This window comes from Mycteria americana, chromosome 6 (assembly GCF_035582795.1).
Source record: "Mycteria americana isolate JAX WOST 10 ecotype Jacksonville Zoo and Gardens chromosome 6, USCA_MyAme_1.0, whole genome shotgun sequence".
Taxonomy (NCBI): Eukaryota; Metazoa; Chordata; class Aves; order Ciconiiformes; family Ciconiidae; genus Mycteria; species Mycteria americana.
The window spans coordinates 60790226-60807927 of record NC_134370.1 but is presented as its reverse complement, the minus strand read 5'-3'; the positions used below and the strand labels follow the sequence as shown (position 1 = coordinate 60807927).

The following is a 17702-nucleotide window of genomic DNA, read 5'->3' as shown; positions in this document are numbered from 1 at the left end:
TGTTCTCTAGACAGGGTGCACCTATTATTCACAGGAATTTGTGAACATTTCGAAGCTCAGGATGGGCCCTGTAAGAATTCTCAGCATCTGGATATGTCTGAGAGTCCTAACATCATTGAGGTCTCAGCCACTGGGATTTTCACAAAGCAGCTGCAAAATTTTGTCTGGCTGCCCTCCAGCTACTGAGACTCTGAGGACTGTGTCTGGCAGGACAGAAGATGTGATGTGTCTTCACAAAAATGTGCTGTAATGATGAGAAATCACTCACAAGGTAGCGACATAAGAGAAACAGGGGGAGACACGCAGGATGACAGTGAGTTTCAGGACCATATGAAGCCATTCATCAGCATAAGGAATGAGCTTCAGAGTTAGTACAGACAAAAAACCAAAGTAGTCAGATTATAGCAGGAAAAGAGTCATTTCAGCTGCTATAATGAATTTAGTAACAGTTCTCAGGTTATAATCATAGAGGATGGGTGAACAACTTCTGATATCAGCCATTACATACATCTCTCCAGATGAAGAGTTTCTCATCTCACATGTTCCTGTTTTAGGGACACATGCCAATAAATTGTGGCAAACATTTTCGTAATCTATCTTGCTTTTAAGTACACCTGAAAGGCCAGTAAAGCTAAAATTAAAAACAAAGCGTATAGAAACAGCCACTCTTACTTTAAATTTTACCTGCCAAATCTGCGTCCAAAGCTAATGTGTCCACCAACATCTGTTTAACCTTTGGCATTAAAAACACTTCTGCAATTTTAATTACTAACATTTGAAAAATCAGTGACAGGGAACCAGACACTTTAATTTACCCGTGAATGCAAGTAACGGGCAACAACATGAAGTAATTTATTTCAAGCTTAATCCTAGGGGAAACATTTATATGAAAAAGAACAAAACCCATAAATCTTAAATTACTTTACAGTATTTATAAATACTATATAGATATTTATAGACTATATAGATATTTACTAGTGAGGCAATACAATTTAAAAATGGTTAAAAAATAGACTTGGCTATTTTTTATGTATCTTGGCTACTATGAGGAATTCAAAATATTTTTTTCAAAGATACACAAGCTCAATTAAAACTCACAATAAAAAAAATTGGCTGAACAAGTACACTAGGAAAATATATAAAAGATAAATTACCTTGTCAGCCATGCTCTAAAACTAAAGCATGAAGGTGGCTCCTAGCTTCATCAGAGGGGGAAGGCCAGAAAACCGCTGCCCACGTGGCATGGTTTGCCCTAACACAGACAGTGCTCTCAGCTGTGGCACAAGTCCCCAGGCAATTGTTGAAGGCTGAACTTCCAGGAGAGATGAACACCATGGGACAGCAAACACCCCACACCTTTTCAGTGCCAACCTCTGAGACAGTATTTTTTTGAAAATGGAGGCAATGGTATTTGCCATAAGGGCTGGCAGTTAAATAAAATGAAGTTGGTGCTGCCCAGTCATATTTGCTTTAAAAATCAGTAACAGTGACCAACAACAAGAGCAGGTTTGCATACTTAGCTCCATTTAATTTCATGTTTCCATACCCGTTCTTTTCTTCTACCACTGTTACTAATTACATCCTCGAGCATATTCTTGCCAGGATAACGTTTTTGTCTTATTGCTCATCTCCTTTTGGCCAGGGAATGTTGCAGTAAATTCCTAAACGTTTGGCTTGTGCTATTATGGCCTTTCTTGGGGCATTTCTCCATTGTCAACAGATTCCTCCTGCCTCTCAGCCTGAGCAGACTTCCTCACAGGCCATGGGAGGAAAAGGCAAAGCAGGATAGTGAAGAGAAACAGAACCATTTGCAACAGAAGTAGCAGAAGAAAACGTCTTGACAAGATGAACTGATCTCCTTTTATTTGGGAGGAAAACGCTCCTACAAAACAAGGAAACCAATTTCTGCTTAAATGAGCCTTGGCAAATGCGTAACATGAGATATGTTTTAGAAACACAGACCATCTGAAAGGTAAGCATTTAAGTCACCAGGGCCTATTGATTTCTTGCTGGAGCCTCAGTTCTGCAGGTGTAGTAACTCACATTTCCTCAGAAGACCGATGCTGAAAAATAGATCCTTTTGTGAAGGATCTGGACTTGGCCAACATCTGCAACACCTGGCATGGCTGAAATACTTAATATTTCTTGTTTGGTTGGTTTTTGCCAATAAGATGCATTTCAAGCCTTTTCTAAGCATTTCTAGTGTGTGTTATTTCCGAGAGACCCCTTGTCTCAATGAAAATATAAAATAGATTAAAATAAAGCAGAAAAATAATTTCCTATGCCATTTGAAAATTGTTCTGATCCTTGCTATTTACCACAACAGTTAGGACAGATGTTGCAATTGTCTGGGGGGGGGGAACATGACTTTTTTTGGGGGGGTGGTTGTAGGGGGGTTTAGGTTTTGAGGGTTTTGTTTGTTTGTTTTTAAACAAGTTTTGCCTTAAAAACGGATCTGCTTGGTTCCCTATGCCAGAAAGGTATAGCACAAAATAGATCTAGCTCTATTAATCACATAGTACTACTGCAGTTTAATCACGTTGTAGGATGCAGACAAGAAATGTCATAACAATCCTCAGAGTCAGTTTATCAAAGTACCATTTCATCTAACACACATTAAACATCAGCTACTGAACATAAGTTCATGCTAATTTCAACTTAATTGGAATCACAATGCAAATACCAGCTCCTCTACCTTGCTACAGGCTTTCTAGCTGCAAAATGAAAGCTGCAGATAAATATGTTTGATTAATCAAATACACCACAGGAGAAGAACAAATACGAATGGGTCCTACTCTGCCCAGAGCTCTACGTGGGTAACTCCCTGCTGAAGATAACAATGGCTGTAATTACCTGGCAGGTGATGAAATTTGGCTCAATGGACTGTCCCTCCAAGTTTTTACTTATAACTGGATAGACAGTTTCCAGGTAACTGGAGTCAGGATTAAAGCAGACTGGAACATCTTCATCTGACATAGTCACATTGCAATTTTCTTTGTTTTTTCTGATTTAGTGTGGAGCTGGTGCAGCACATCAAGGTCATTCACACAACTGGAATTCAAAGGAAAATATTCTAAAATACTCTGGTGGTATTAAAAAATGAACACTGATTCATAATTCATTTAAGTAAACATTAGTTTAGAAATAAAAATATATTTAACATCTCAATCTAATTAAAAAGTTAATTAATTACATGTATGAAGTATCTTTGGAATTTCTCTATGTTTTAATAATATATTCCTTAGAATGCGTATGAACTCTCTCACCCAGGAAAGCTGAAGCTATTGCACACAACATGAGAATAACAGGTTAAAAGTGGCTAAAAAAATCATTCAAATATTAATTTAGTACCAACTACAGTATCACAGAGTAACATTAAATTCAATTTACCTTCTATGTAAATAAGCCTAAAGGAAGAGACACCAAAACTGCATCACTGAACAATGTGATCTGGATATATTGCACAAGTCAAAGTCGGCAATAAAATCAAACCTATATTGATTAATAATAATTAATAATAATGGGTAGGAGCTGACCTATCAGGACTCCCCTTAGAAAAAATCACATCAACCTAAAGCAGATTATTCTTGTTTCCTTTGCCTGTACTGATGTATGAATACTGTGAACTGTCCTGCAGACACAGCGAACTGCAAGAGCAAGAGAGCTGACCTCCTGCCATCCACCCCAGCTGACTAAAACCTCCTGAAAGAGAAAATTCAAACAATCCCCAGGAATTTCCAGGCACACTTTCAAAAGTTTCTGTGATCATACCTTTGGTCTGTTGTTGGTGGCAATTTGTGGTTTTAATGCCTGAGAGTTATTGCAAATCATTGCATTTGTGACCTGGCACAAGTACTTATTTATGACCAACTCCAAATTGGTGAAAATCTTAAGGAGTTACTCTGGGTGCTGTCTGAAAGAGTAGGAACAAAAAGATAAAATTAAGTACATTTTACGGTGCATTAATAACGATGATCCATTAGTTAGTCCCTCATAACACAGTCATACGTGCTAGCCACTGCTTTCCGGTATACTTGCCGAAGAAACTCGGTGTTAATAATAGGCTATTTCACTATTGAATCATAGAATCGTATAGGTTGGAATAGACCTTTAAGATCATCAAGTCCAACCGTAAACCTAACACTACCAAGACCACCACTACACCATGTCCCTAAGCACCTCATCCAAACGTCTTTTAAATACCTCCAGGGATGGCGACTCAACCACTTCCCTGGGCAGCCTGTTCCAATGCCTGATAACCCTTTCAGGGAAGAAAAATTTCCTAATATCCAGTCTAAACCTCCCCTGGCGCAACTTGAGGCCATTTCCTCTTGTCCTATCACTTGTTACCTGGGAGAAGAGACCGACCCCCACCTCTCTACAACCTCCTTTCAGGTAGTTGTAGAGAGCGATAAGGTCTCCCCTCAGCCTCCTTTTCTCCAGGCTAAACAACCCCAGCTCCCTCAGCCGCTCCTCATCGGACTTGTGCTCCAGACCCTTCACCAGCTTTGTTGCCCTTCTCTGGACACGCTCCAGCACCTCAGTGTCTTTCTTGTAGTGAGGGGCCCAAAACTGAACACAGTGTTTGAGGTGCGGCCTCACCAGTGCCGAGTACAGGGGCACGATCACTGCCCTAGTCCTGCTGGCCACACTATTTTTGATACAAGCCAGGGTGTCATTGGCTTTCTTGGCCACCTGGGCACACTGCTGGCTCATATTCAGGCAGCTGTCGACCAACACCCCCAGGTCCTTTTCCATTGCCTCTGGTTTAAACCATTGCTGGGAGGCAGAAGGAAGCTTCTAATTTTTTTTTTATTTTCATGAATCATAAAACCTGCAAATTATTAGACAGCAAATTAACAAGTTTCTACTGTGTCTAGTTTATGTACATTTAAATCCTACTTTATTGGCTCTTAATTAAATACATATAAAGAACCTCAGTTTGAAACACTACTACACTCTCCTAATCCCTTCATTATTTTCTCTTCACAGTCCTTTTCTGATTTCCCACTTCAAATTGTTTCCTTTGCAAGCATTTTAAAACTAGCTTTTACTATTCTTACTTAAAACTAGTAAAGGACATTTCTTATTGCAAGCACTTTAAGATATTAGTATTTCCCAATAGAGCTCCTTCTTTGCAAGTATTGTTTTTAAGTACACAAGACCTAAGGTGAAAGGCATACAGAGCTTGTTATATACCATTAAAGAAACTTGCATCTTGCATCAGAAGCAGAAGAGAGCTCAGATGGGATGGGAGTTGATGGCTGGTTTTTTTTTTTTTTAGAAGGAAATCAGTTTCTTAGCTATAAAAATCATTTTCAAATCAGTCATAAACTATGGATATAATTTAGTTCAAATTCAACAGATACCTTTGGCTCAAGAAAAAGGCTCAGAAATGTCATAATCATTATTTCTGAAACACCTGCATTCTTTCAGGCCAGACTGACAAATAGATGTTGGTCTCTCTTGTATAACAGAAGGCCTTCCTACACTCTGCCCTGATTGCCCAGACACTCCAAGGCATCTCTAAGCAGAGCTATACTGTGTGCCAGGATGCACATCCCGCCATTTCTCCTCTTACTGATGATTTACTTGGCATGACAATACTTAACTTATTCACTGGGCCAGAGTCAGAGCAAGGTGATGGACACCCATCATTTCCTTACTCCAGCCGTAACTGTCCCTTCAGATCTGCTCATGTACATAACCTCCCAAACCATTTAAATGACATGTTTTTGCCAATCCGTTCACTTTGACAGAGATGGATTGAGGAGTGGCTGCATAAGGAGCTCCTCCAGCAGCTCTAAAAGGGGGATAATGTCTAGGCAGGGGAAAGGACAAGCAGCTGGAAGCTATAACATTTTCAACCAGCACAGCTGCAACTGCAGGAGGATGTTCAAGGATGTTCACCTACAGCTGAGGTGAACATCTCTGCAGTACAACTGCAGAGATCAGCAGCTAGGGCAGTGCACTCAGAGATACTCCATTTGCAGGCCTTGTCCTAATGAATGCATACTTTATTTTCTGAAATAGCAACAGCTAAGTTTGGCAAATTTGTATGTCACAACTATTTTTTTCTTGCATTTCGTGGAATTGTTTAAGGTGGGGCAGATAAGTTATTTCATGAATTAAAGCATTCTTCTATTCCTAAACTATCTATAAACAGACTGATTTTTATAAACTCATGGTTTATTCATGCATAAAAATCCTGTATTCAAATATATTACTGCCTACAGACTGTTTGTTTACTACATGCTGCTCTTACAGCTTCAACTATTTATGTCATATACAATTGTAAATCACATGGTATTGTTTCTGATCCAGGGCTGGATGAATGAAAATGTTATAAAGGAGAAGAAAAATGAGAGACTTTACAATGAAGATGAAGCATTTTCAGAACCTACCTTTCAGAGAAACTATACACTTAGTGTCTCATACATGCAAATATAACTCAAGAGAAAGACTAAGGTAGGATAAGAAATCCTCAATCATTCAGACAGCCTAATATTTAAATTTTTGCGGTATTCATTTAGGTTCAACTATTTTGCTTCTTTCTAGCAGGGAACACATATGTTGAGGCAAGCACAGTAAAACCTAGGTCCCTAGAGCTCAAATTTAAACCCTTTACAAACAACAAAAATAAAATGGAAACAGAAATAGGAAAACGGCAATCTGTTCTTGGTTTGCAGAAGCTTCTGTTAAATTCATTTACTGAACAGTGAATCTTCTGCACTAGGGCATTAATGAGAAAAAGCTTTCAAACTTAAACAAAGAAATGGCTGCTACTTTAGGGTATTTTCAAGCATTTGCCAGAGATTAACGTATGAGGCAGATGCTAGAATACCAGCACACAATACTTTAATTTAGTTCAGCATCTCTGCAGGCAGTGGCTTCTCTATTACAGTTAGTTCCCAGAACACAAAAGAATGTTATTGCAGGGCACTTTTAGATTAAAATCCCCAAATAAGCTGTTAGACTTTACACACATCAATCTTTTGTAAGTACAATAAGGCAGATTTAATTGGTTTTACTTTCATTTTATAACAAATGTTATTATCTATTTTATAAGAAAGCTATTTAAAAAAGACCCATGAAAAGGATTAGAAAGCAATTCCATAAGCAATTCCATAAGCGATAAAGTAGAGGCAGAGAGTTATTATGGAGGAATGTCAGCAAGTGCATAGCTAAGGTTGTTTACTCAATGCCAAATAATCATCTTTGGAAGTTGAAATAATATAAACATAAATAGTTTCAAATTAAGGCTTGCAAGAAATTGAGGAGTTATTGAAGAAGCAGAGAAAATTGGGAAAAAACCCATCAAACGAACCCGCATAAGAAATATTAACATGCTGATGACGAACGTTTTATCTGTTAGTGAGGATGAATAATGCCTGGCCAATAACTTGGCTGGCCCGATCTGCAAAGCTCAGAATGGAAACCAGCTTCATGGAAACGGAGGTATTTGAACACATGGTGCCAGTTTGAACCCGTCAGGCCTGAAAAACCATTTACAAGCTGGTCTTCTGTTGGTTTTCTGTGAACACCAGCTTCAGATGTTGTGAATTTCTAGAGTTAGAAAAGATGTTTGACAATGTGGATGAGTGAACACAGAGAACATGCAATCTTATTTACAGCTGTGTAATTATTCAAGACTATTTTACGCAGAGCTTTATCCTGTTGTACCGCTAATGCCCAATACAGTCTGTATTATAACAATATCCACACATCTATGTATAAAAATACTTCAGTTCAAAGCCTCAAGCACTTCAGCTAAGGAAGAAGGTCTGTCACCTCCAAGTGACCTGTCCTTTTCCCCAGAGGGGCAAACAATACACAGGCAGATATATGCATGCAGCCCAGCCAGGCTGCATTTTTGTTAGAAGTGTTTTAACCTTTTGATGGACTTCACTGTCAGTTACAACTTCTGAGAATATTTTCAAGTGGAAAGATATTCATTTAAAAACAAAATCAAGACAACAACAACAAAAAAACAACCAAAAACCTGTGTTAACAAAAAAAAAAACATATAAAAAAAGAATATACATTTCAACATCTTTCTACCAGAAGGTTTTCAAGCGCTCCGGCAGCACAGCTGATCAGGTCCAGAAAGTGCATGCAGATGACAGGACCTGAAAATCTGAACTTTTACAAAGTTTCCATAACATTCTGTTTCCCCTAATTGTAGACTTCAGGCCCAATGTGTAACAAATTAACATAGCTCTGTGACTTACTGGACAGCTGACCTTCCAGTGACCTACCAGAGCAATACAGTTTCAAGAGTGAAATTTTCTGCACTCAGAAATCCATAAAAACAAGTTAAATTCAGAATGCTTCATTTACCTCTGTCCATTCTGTATCTGAAATTCTGACAATATTTTTTTATTTTTCACCCTCTGAGGGCTAACATAACCCTTGCTCTCTGACTTCTGTGTCCCTGGCATGTTCCTCTCCCCAGCCAAATGAGTTGTCTCCTCCTCCTTCTTGCAGAGCTTGCAAAGATGTCCGTGCATACTCTTCCCCCCTCTTTGGCGGTTCTGCTGGCTCTCATTTCCATAGCAGGAAACTCACCTCACTAATAAATCAAAGAGCTCTGGAAGAGGTGACTCATCACCTTCCTGTAAGTGGTTAAAATAAAAATGGACTATGGTCATTTCTGCGGTCTCCACTGCTCTTGTCTTTAAGCTCTACTCCCCCTACCCGCATACTGTAGATTTTATCATCTCCCTGAGATATTTTCAGCTTTTAGCACAACATATTAAATCTTTTCTGCTTGCCTTTGTCATGTCATTTGATCCTGCTTTCCCCCTGTGTGCTGCATTCACTGGTCTTCTGTGTCATTAGAGTCTCTTCCTTTATTACTATCTGACCAGGGGTCACATCACAGAACGGAATGTCACCCGGAATGCCCCTCTTTATTCAGATGACCAGATTTGGATGTTTTATGCAATAAAACCCAAACATCCCCAATATATAATGACTTTTTTCCCAGCCTTATGGCAGGAATGCATACGCTTCCAAATGTGAGCCTATCACCTCCAAAGTGCATTTTGATCATATGAAAGGTATGAATCCATAGCAGGCTGTCAGTTCTGTACCATTACATATACGTGCATATACATGTTATGATCAAACTGTCATGCAGCTATGGGAACAGAACGGCTTTTTGGTCACTTTATAGGCATACGGTTGTAGCATCTAGCCCTTGAGGACTTCCAGAAAAGGTTGTATAGCTGTAGGCAAAGAGGTCAGGCACCCTTGTTTTACAGAAACAGCAAAACAGCTCTGCAAACGGAGAGCTATGTTTATGAAAAAATAATTTCCAGGTTTAAAATAGAAAGCAACTCTTTTTTTTTTTTTTAAATACAACAAACCAGCAGATTTAACAAACCATCTTGATCCTGTATTGACAATGCAGACTCCCGAGCTGCTTCACTGACTATTTAATGGCTCCAAATTCTCCCAGAGTAAAGCCCTGCTACTACAATACCATCTGCTAGTGCAGATATACCACACAAATTCCCCAGGAAATTAGCAGAACTACCTCCAAGCACAAAGCTCGGCACTGGTAGATTCCTGTGCAGAGTGCAGTCTAAGTTTGCACTGAGCTGCATACAGGAACATTGATGCACTTTCTCATGGTCAGGCTCAGAAGAGAAACATCATTAGTTCATTTCCAGAATCTAGACCCTACGTTAAAGCATAACCAAACAAAACTCCAGCATATAAAAAGAGAAGTTTATGACAGCACAGCAAAGATTTTCTGCTTTTGTTTTTACTGAACTGAGATCAGTATTTTGAAGTTGAAACATTGTTTTTCAGTGAATGAAAGCCAAGCCAGGCAGAAGAGATGATCTTAACAATAGAAGTTATGGGCCAAATCCTTAATTCTTCTTGGCTCTGTCTTCCAGGAAAGTGAAACGTATCCAGCCAGCCAAGGCTTCAGCCCCACCTTACTCAATTTAGCCAGGACATTGCTACCCTTAGTTGTCTGCTTCCAAACAGAAAGCATGACTGCACTGCACATAGTGGTCTCAAGAGATATGGTGGTTTCCAGGGGCCAGAGGACAACATGCAGCTTAAGCAGGCCTGGAACTGTACTAGCTGCCATGGGACTGACTTGTGGCCCCAAAGCCAAGGACACAGAAAACAACATGAAAGTATACCTGTGCCCTTCATCATGTGGTGCCAGCTCCCTGTTCAACCCAGGATCTGCCTCTCAGCATCCAACCCTGACACTGTTGCTCCATCCAGGTTCCCTTTGCTTTGGGGATTTAGTCAACCCTCTAACATTTCTTTGATTTGGGGTTTTAAAGCAATACCTTAGCATTCCTTTCCATCTTTCCAGATTTACAGGGTTTATATTATTTATCTTTTACATTTGATTAACCAGCTGAAAAATCAATAGCAGTGCATTTTATCATAGGTTCAGAGGAGCCCTCTGTTGTGTTGTGCTGCTATTTTAGGAACTAGAGCAGTTTGTGAATCTATACAAGTAGTTTGGCAACCTGCTCTTTCTCCCTTTGCCCTCGCTTTTGTTTTGGAGGCAACACAGGAATCTTTCTGTGGCTCTACATGGTGAAAATTGATATAAAACAGCTTTGGTCAATTTTATATACTTTTTTCTGTTGAGAAAGTTAATACCATGGAAAAAACTGGTCAGGAGGATCAAATGTTTATGCAGGACGTCATGCTGCTTTGGTGTGCCAGCTCTCCAAGAGTCTATAAGGAAGCCAGCCAGACGGGCTCTGAAGCCTGCACCCTGACCCCAGTGACCTCTTAATTTTTCAAAGTTTATCTAGCCCCATCCCAGCAGTACTTGCATTGAAACTGATCCCCCTGCTCCTGGATTTTTGGCAGAAGGGGACTTCCTTCATATGGAAAAGTGTTTAATACCAATTTAATGGTCTGTCTAGCCACTGTAAACCCCGAACCCCCTCCCTGAGTCTCCCACTGGCAAGAAACAGGGAAATAATATGCTTGAAATAGCCCTAATTCTGTTCCTCAGTGTGATAGTTGTTTTTCTAATAAGCAATTTTTTGAAAAAGCCATAGAAGAGAAACTAGCAGCTACAGAGTTGAATGACATCTTTAATAAATTCCTTTTTTTTTTTTTTTTTCATAAAAAAATAATGGGTTTTCATTATCTCCTCACTTATATATTCGCACAGGCAGGAATGGGCACCAGCAGAACCAAAACGGTTTCCATTTTAAGTCATCAGACTTGCTAGCACCAGAAAAACAAATCACATTTATGTAAATCCACTTTTATGCCAAAAAAAGTCTAAGTAACAATTTTATCTTTGGTTGTAAAAAGACAGACCTTCTTGGCACAATGCCAACAAAAATCCTAACAAAGAAGCTAATAAAAAGGAAATTGAGAGATGCCACAGTTTTTCTTACGGAATCAGCTTCTTTGTTACTGTAAGAAAGGTGTGGGTTCAAAGGAAGCTGGGACTGTCCTTTGGGATAAGGAAAGGTCTGAAACTTTGCAGCAGGATGGCTGTCGGCAACAAAGAGTAGTCTCATGCATCCCCTAGTGTCAGGATGGGGAGAATTTCAGCTGTGGAGCAAAATGGCAGGCCATAACCAAGTGACAGATGCAACGAGTTAGCTTGGCATGACACAAATCTTCGAAGAGCTCTAACATCCTTTTAGTCAAGTCATTACATTAGAACAACGGACCCTTATGCACTTTGTGGATGCAGTAACAAAAATTGTTTTAATAGTGATTTGATTTGCTTTCTACCTTCAGCAAGAATAATCCATCCCCCAATTGTACACTCCTTCAAAGGTGAAAAGCCTGTGAATATCAGCTACTTCCTGCACCTTAAGCAGAAATGTCAGAAAAGTCCATCTGAGAAAACGTGAAGGAACGTTACAGTCTGCAGTCTACACATACTCCCATTTGGACTTAAACCACTTAATTTTCATGGAAAAGGGAAGCACATTTAGATAGGAACAGTGAACAAAACCCCATCGTTTAATGGCAACAAGCTGCACTGTGTTGTGCTGAAATGCCACAGGGCAACATTTTGTATAGGGCTGTGAAGGATTTGATGTCTTGCACTGCTGCAAAAGGTAATCTCCTTTACTCCTTTGCAGCAATACAACATATAGAAAATAATGGAAGGAAGAATGAAAACATTCATATGGATTCTGTTTATAACATTATTTAAGTTAACGTTTTCTTGAGTGAATCAAAAAAACGAACTGAAAAGCTAATCTAGAGTGACTGCTGTTTCTTCTCTCCCTAGAAATACAAGTATGTTCTAATAACTTCCAAAGCCAGAGAGTCTGGCGCTGCCAGTCAAATAACAGCAAGGGAGGTATTAAGCAGGATCTCAAAGGCTTACAATTCCCATCATCTCCGATACTGCCACTCCACTAACATCCACAGCACCTTCCTGCAGTTGCAAAAATCCTATCAGGTTGACAAGATGAAATATTTGCAGGCCAAAATATTATGATATTCTGCCACTTTTTCAGCTCTTTGGGAGTGGTCAAGAGGGAAAAGTACCATATCAGCCTGTTCCGTAGCAGTCCCAGGGCTGACGTCCAGCCCACTGGGCTTCAGCCTGAGTTCCAATCTCAGACTGAAGCCCAGTGATCAAAATAAACGTTATCCTCTTTCATATGGCTGCCAGAGAGGTGCACATTTTCAAAAGCAGATAAATGAGAGAGACGGGAAAGGGACGAGAGCATGAAGAAACACGAAGTTCAGATGGAGCTTTCCTGGGCTTTCTGATGTCTCCAGAGGACACCTTCTGCACAGCCCTGAGGAAGGCCAGTCTTCAACTGTAAGATCCACTGCTCTATCTCATGGTTTTGAGCTCTCAAGCAGTGCCAACGCATCAGGGACTATAGCTTTCAGGAAGGAACTCAGACTTTATTTCTTTGGCAACAAACAATATGCTCATCCCTAATTCCCTTTCTACATACCACATGGTGGCACAGCCCTGGAATTATGTCAATCTCAACGCACCATATGTGCTGTTAAACACGGCACAGCTCGCACACTCTGTAACCACAAAGAATCTAAAGAGATGACGGAGGGACCTTTTCTGAAAAATGGCTCCAAAAGATCAAAGAAAATCAAAGTTTCTTCAGAAAAAACAGGTTATGATACATCATGATGCAAGTTATCCAAGACTATGAAAACACCCAGTCAACTCTAGTTGTGCAATGGTGTTTTTTGGGATTTCTCTAAGTCCATTGCATTGGGGAACTAATGAAAGAGGAGGAAGGGGGTGAAACATTATGCATGAGGGTGGTTTGGAAGTTTATAGAAAATAATGTGCAATTAGTTACTACATGTTGTTCAATACTTCTGAAATGTGGTTATGGTACTGTGTAATCATAACTACTATGCTTGCTTCTTTGGGGTCCTACAATTTAACTTACAAATAGTTCAGCTGGACAGTTTTCCCCACTCCCATCCTTTCACTGTTAAGTGCTCTTTTCTTACCCCCAGAGATCAAAGAAATGTTTTTGTGGTTTGCCGTTCCATCCACATTCCCGCTCCCTCCTCTCTTCCTTCCTTCCTCTGCCCTCACTGCAGCACATCACCCAGCAGCCTCAGGCATGAATCACTCACACGCACACACACACAACAGCCGCCACGGTCCAGATGCACTCATGAAGCTGGTATCTTGCTCGGGACGTTACCTTGTGTTTCAACAGCTCCCTGGCTCTCACTTTTGTTGCACTGAGTTCACTACTAGCTTGGCTACTGGTGCCTCCGTGTTTGGCTGATTTTAAGGTCTGATTTTGATTCTTCGTCAAATCAAGTACCTTTGAGTACTTGATACAACAGATAAGAATGAGTCTAGGAGATAAATGATAATTTAGAGAAAAGCCTCCAGATTCCTTTTTTCCTGGACTCTGCTGCCACCTCATTCCCACAGTGCCTTGGCAAGGCTGAAGTTACTTGTTTGATCGGACAGGACAACAGTTTTGTTTTCCAAACCAGAGGATTCTGGTGCAGCTGGGGAATAGGAGGACCAGCTTCATTTTACAGGGGCATCAAATATAAAAAACACTTCTCAGAGTGGAATATCCTCCCATTAGGCTAATCCAGGGAAAGTTTTACCAAACACTTTAAAATAAAGGAGTTACAGCTTTTTTCCTGGCATGTTACTGGATAATGGTCAACTGAGAGCTTGGATCAAGACCAGCTACAGCAGATTATGACAGATCTCACCTACTGCTTGTTTTCTTTTTATCCCATCACAAAAAAGCTGGCTTGCATGCTGTTAGAAGTTTCCAACAAAACAGGCTTGCACACTTAGAGGTTTCCTCACAAGCATTTGTTTTCCGTGCATTAATATATAGACATCTTCTGTACTGTTTTGCCTATGAGGCTAGCCAGTCGAAAAATGAGTTATAGCCTAAGCAAAACCTGCATTGATATTTCTCTGCCTTTTCAGGCAGGTTGAATGATTTTTTTGAAAGGCATGATTAAATATTACTTGTGAACCATTCCGTAAATAATCCTTGCACACAGTGCATTGCAATATTGAATGTTTAAATTCCCAGCTATTCTGGCTGGATTCTCAGGTACATTCTATGTCATGGGCTTCCCCAGAGCATAAGCAGAACCTTAATCTCCATTGTGAATATTCACAAATATATCTTTCAAATTCACTGTCACAAATAAGTTTGTGATATAACACTGTTGAATTTGTTGTCAAAGTAAACAGCACTGTCAACACCTTCCCTTGCATTTATTTATGCAAAATAAATTTCAAGGAAGGAAACAAAGGAAAAGAGTTAAATAGAGTTAACAGTTTAAAATATATATTTTAAATCTCAGATTTTTTTGTAAGCTTTGTATTAAAAATACCAGAAAACTACAGTATGTATGAAGACAAGGACAAATAACACAAAGTATTATAAGCAAATCAGCAACTGAGTGTGTATAAACATCACCTCTCAGTCTGTGTGGAGAGCACACGACTATACTTGACATGAAGAGGCGTGTTGAGAATGCTCTGTCGGTTCCATAGGAAGTCTCCCAATTCCTGCTTCAGGATTTTTCATTTTACAGCACATGTGGATGGCATTGTCCTGCTCTTCAGCTCGCTTGAAATTGTTTACAGTGTATTATTACTTCACTGTTAATAAAGGACTCAGTACAAGAGCACTGCCAAACAGTATTTTTGGTGGGGCAGAGTAGGTCTTAACTACAAACACATGAGCTAAAAAAAAAAAAAAATACTGTCAAGGGACAGGTTTATTTTCCCGAAGGAACATCTGTTACTAACACATCTCATGAAAATACATACATTAAACCATAAGTCCAAAACAGAACCTGTCTTCAAACATTGCTCAATAAAAGTCTACGATCCCTGGAAAACCTCTTTAAAATCCCCAGCAACCCATAGGCTTGAAGGGAACCATTTCCTCTGTATACAGCGCAGCTCTTCAGAACTGCAGCCATTTGGCAGTAAGTTTGCAAAGCCACAAAAGGATGGGAATTAGCCATGTCAGCATCTTCCCCGGCTGCAGAACGTAGCTCAATCCTTCACCCTGCCAAAAATCAGTTGTAAAAGCCAGTGTGACAGCCTAGAGGAAAGTAATCCTTGCCAGCTGTTTCCAACTGAAGCCAACCACATCGGTAGCACAGCAAGCACCAACATGCATCAACTAAGAAGCTACCTGAGAAGTGGTAAGGACTAAGTCCAATTCCAAGATCAATGAAATGCCTCTAGGATGCTGACAATATTTAGTTCATTTCAGCTAGCTGATTCAATAGGGATTGTTGCAATGTATTGGCCACACATGGCAGCAGGTTATTATGGACTTCAATACTGGGAATGGGAAATTTTCATCAATCCATCGCCTTTGGAGGGTGAAGAAAAAGCCCAACTATTCTTACACAGAACTTCTAACCAGAATAGCACAGCCTAAATGGATTTCAAACCTTGATTAACAACCAGATTTTATTAATAGGTAGGCAAAAAGGTGGGGTTTTTTTCCTTTCTTTTCAGTGTGTCTCAGCTACTGCCTACCCACACATGCTATGAGGCGTGTGCAGCCTGTAGAGAAATACCGACTGAGGCACAAAAATTCACCAATAATTCACACCACGTTCAGTTAAACTTGGGGGGGCTGAGACCAAACAACCTGTCTTGTCTTTCCAGTGCTTTTGCTGATAGTAACTTTAAGGATGTCAGATCTGTTCTTACTTGTTCATCTTAACTTCTTCCTTTACACATACTGAAACAACAAAAGAGTTCTGTAACATATGCGTAGACATGATGAAGGCTTACAGCTGTCATCTAAATATTTTTATTGAAACTATAATTAACCGTTTCTAAGAGCTTGGCTTTACTACAAAGATAGTAAGTCAGCATAAGAGTATTAAGTTTCCTCTGTTATCAATCAGCAATTTCTGTTCTAATGCCACAAAGTGTACCTTTAAGGCACCCTCTCTTCTTACTGCTGTTTTGCTCAAGGGAAAAAGTGATGGCTTTTTCTTATGTTATACACCATTACACAACACAGCTTAAGCTACATGCTTATACTATACTAAATGCACCATTTTGCTAATCTACACAGATAACTAAATTTAATTACATTAATAATTGTTGTGGTTTCGTATGGTGCCAAAATTTACCTCTTAGCTTGTTAGACCTACAATTTAATTAGTAGCAGTGAATACAATCTTAAATGAGCGATATTATCTAAACAATTATTTAAGGGGTTTTGCTGCTGTTGTTTCTGCACCATCTAAACAAACTGAGCTACTTTCACTGCACCAGTGAGAACCGAAGCTGTAGCCCAGACACGTGGCATGAGGAGCAGTTCTCTTTGGACCCACCGACATCAGTCTTGAGGGCCAGCTACAGCAATATAGTAATTTCAATAAGTGCCAACATTCAAGATTCCTGGAGGTTTAGTTTTTTCTGATTAGCGCTAAATCCACATTAGTCCTTATACCTCAGACAAGGTCCTGGGCTGAACCTATATTTACCAACACTCTCTCTCACCTTGTGCTTTTTGTTTCTGATACAGGACAGACAGAAGCCTCTGTCAGGTTCTTTCCTCCCTAACATAAACAAAACCCAGTCTCCTTAATTCATTTGAATTCAAACGAAATCCTCTTTACCTCGGACATGAAGATGATAATGCATGCTTGTCATCCTCTTGCAATCAATACAACCTTAAGCTTAAGCAAGCCCTGATTTTAACCAACTGGTAATCACTATTCATTCCTCTACATTTATTTTAACTGTATTAGCCATATTCCATAAATGTCACCCTTATAGCCAGGACTAAAAAACAAAACAAGACAAAACACCAAACCCACAAAGTTCCTTAATGTCATCAGTCACCGGATGTTATTGTTGTTGTTTGTGGGGGTTTTTGGTGTTTTTTTGGTGGTTTGTTGGGGTTTTTTTGGGGGGTATGCCCCCATTGTAGCTTACATGAACAACTTAAAACATCTTCCAGGTTAAAAGATATCTGTTCAAAATATTTACCAAGCATCCTCATGGTACTACAACATGCTTACAAATATTTTCAGTTTTGCAGAGTGAATAGTCTGTAGAATCAATAAAGCAATCCACCATGAAGCTTAATTAACTCTCTCTCATAACTGCACTTATAACAACATCCATGCGTCAGAAAAATGCGACTAAACAAAAAAAATCAGCCTCAAATGTTCACACCAAAATATATAGGAGTGGTGAATTACAGTAA

General features: G+C 39.6%; 2 long non-coding RNA genes across 6 annotated transcripts in view; one reads left to right on the top strand and one right to left on the bottom strand.

The window, feature by feature from the left end:
- The window catches only part of LOC142411751 (uncharacterized), a 79330-nt gene extending 70513 nt beyond the window's left edge, over positions 1-8817 (bottom strand). Inside the window, exon 1 of one of the 3 annotated variants that reach the window (XR_012776257.1) lies at positions 8341-8817. This is a non-coding gene — a long non-coding RNA (uncharacterized LOC142411751). The remainder of the gene's footprint in view (positions 1-8340) is intronic. The other 2 variants (XR_012776255.1, XR_012776256.1) reach the window with 2 other exon arrangements.
- On the top strand, positions 1622-15138 carry LOC142411750 (uncharacterized). Of its 3 annotated transcripts, none has more exons than XR_012776253.1 (3): positions 1622-1972; positions 6325-6468; positions 9909-15138. It is a non-coding gene; the product is annotated as an uncharacterized LOC142411750 (long non-coding RNA). The 3 variants fall into 3 exon arrangements; XR_012776254.1 differs by having other exon boundaries at positions 1624-1972; positions 12254-15138; XR_012776252.1 differs by having other exon boundaries at positions 1625-1972; positions 11752-15138.
- Positions 15139-17702: the final 2564 nt, after the last annotated feature.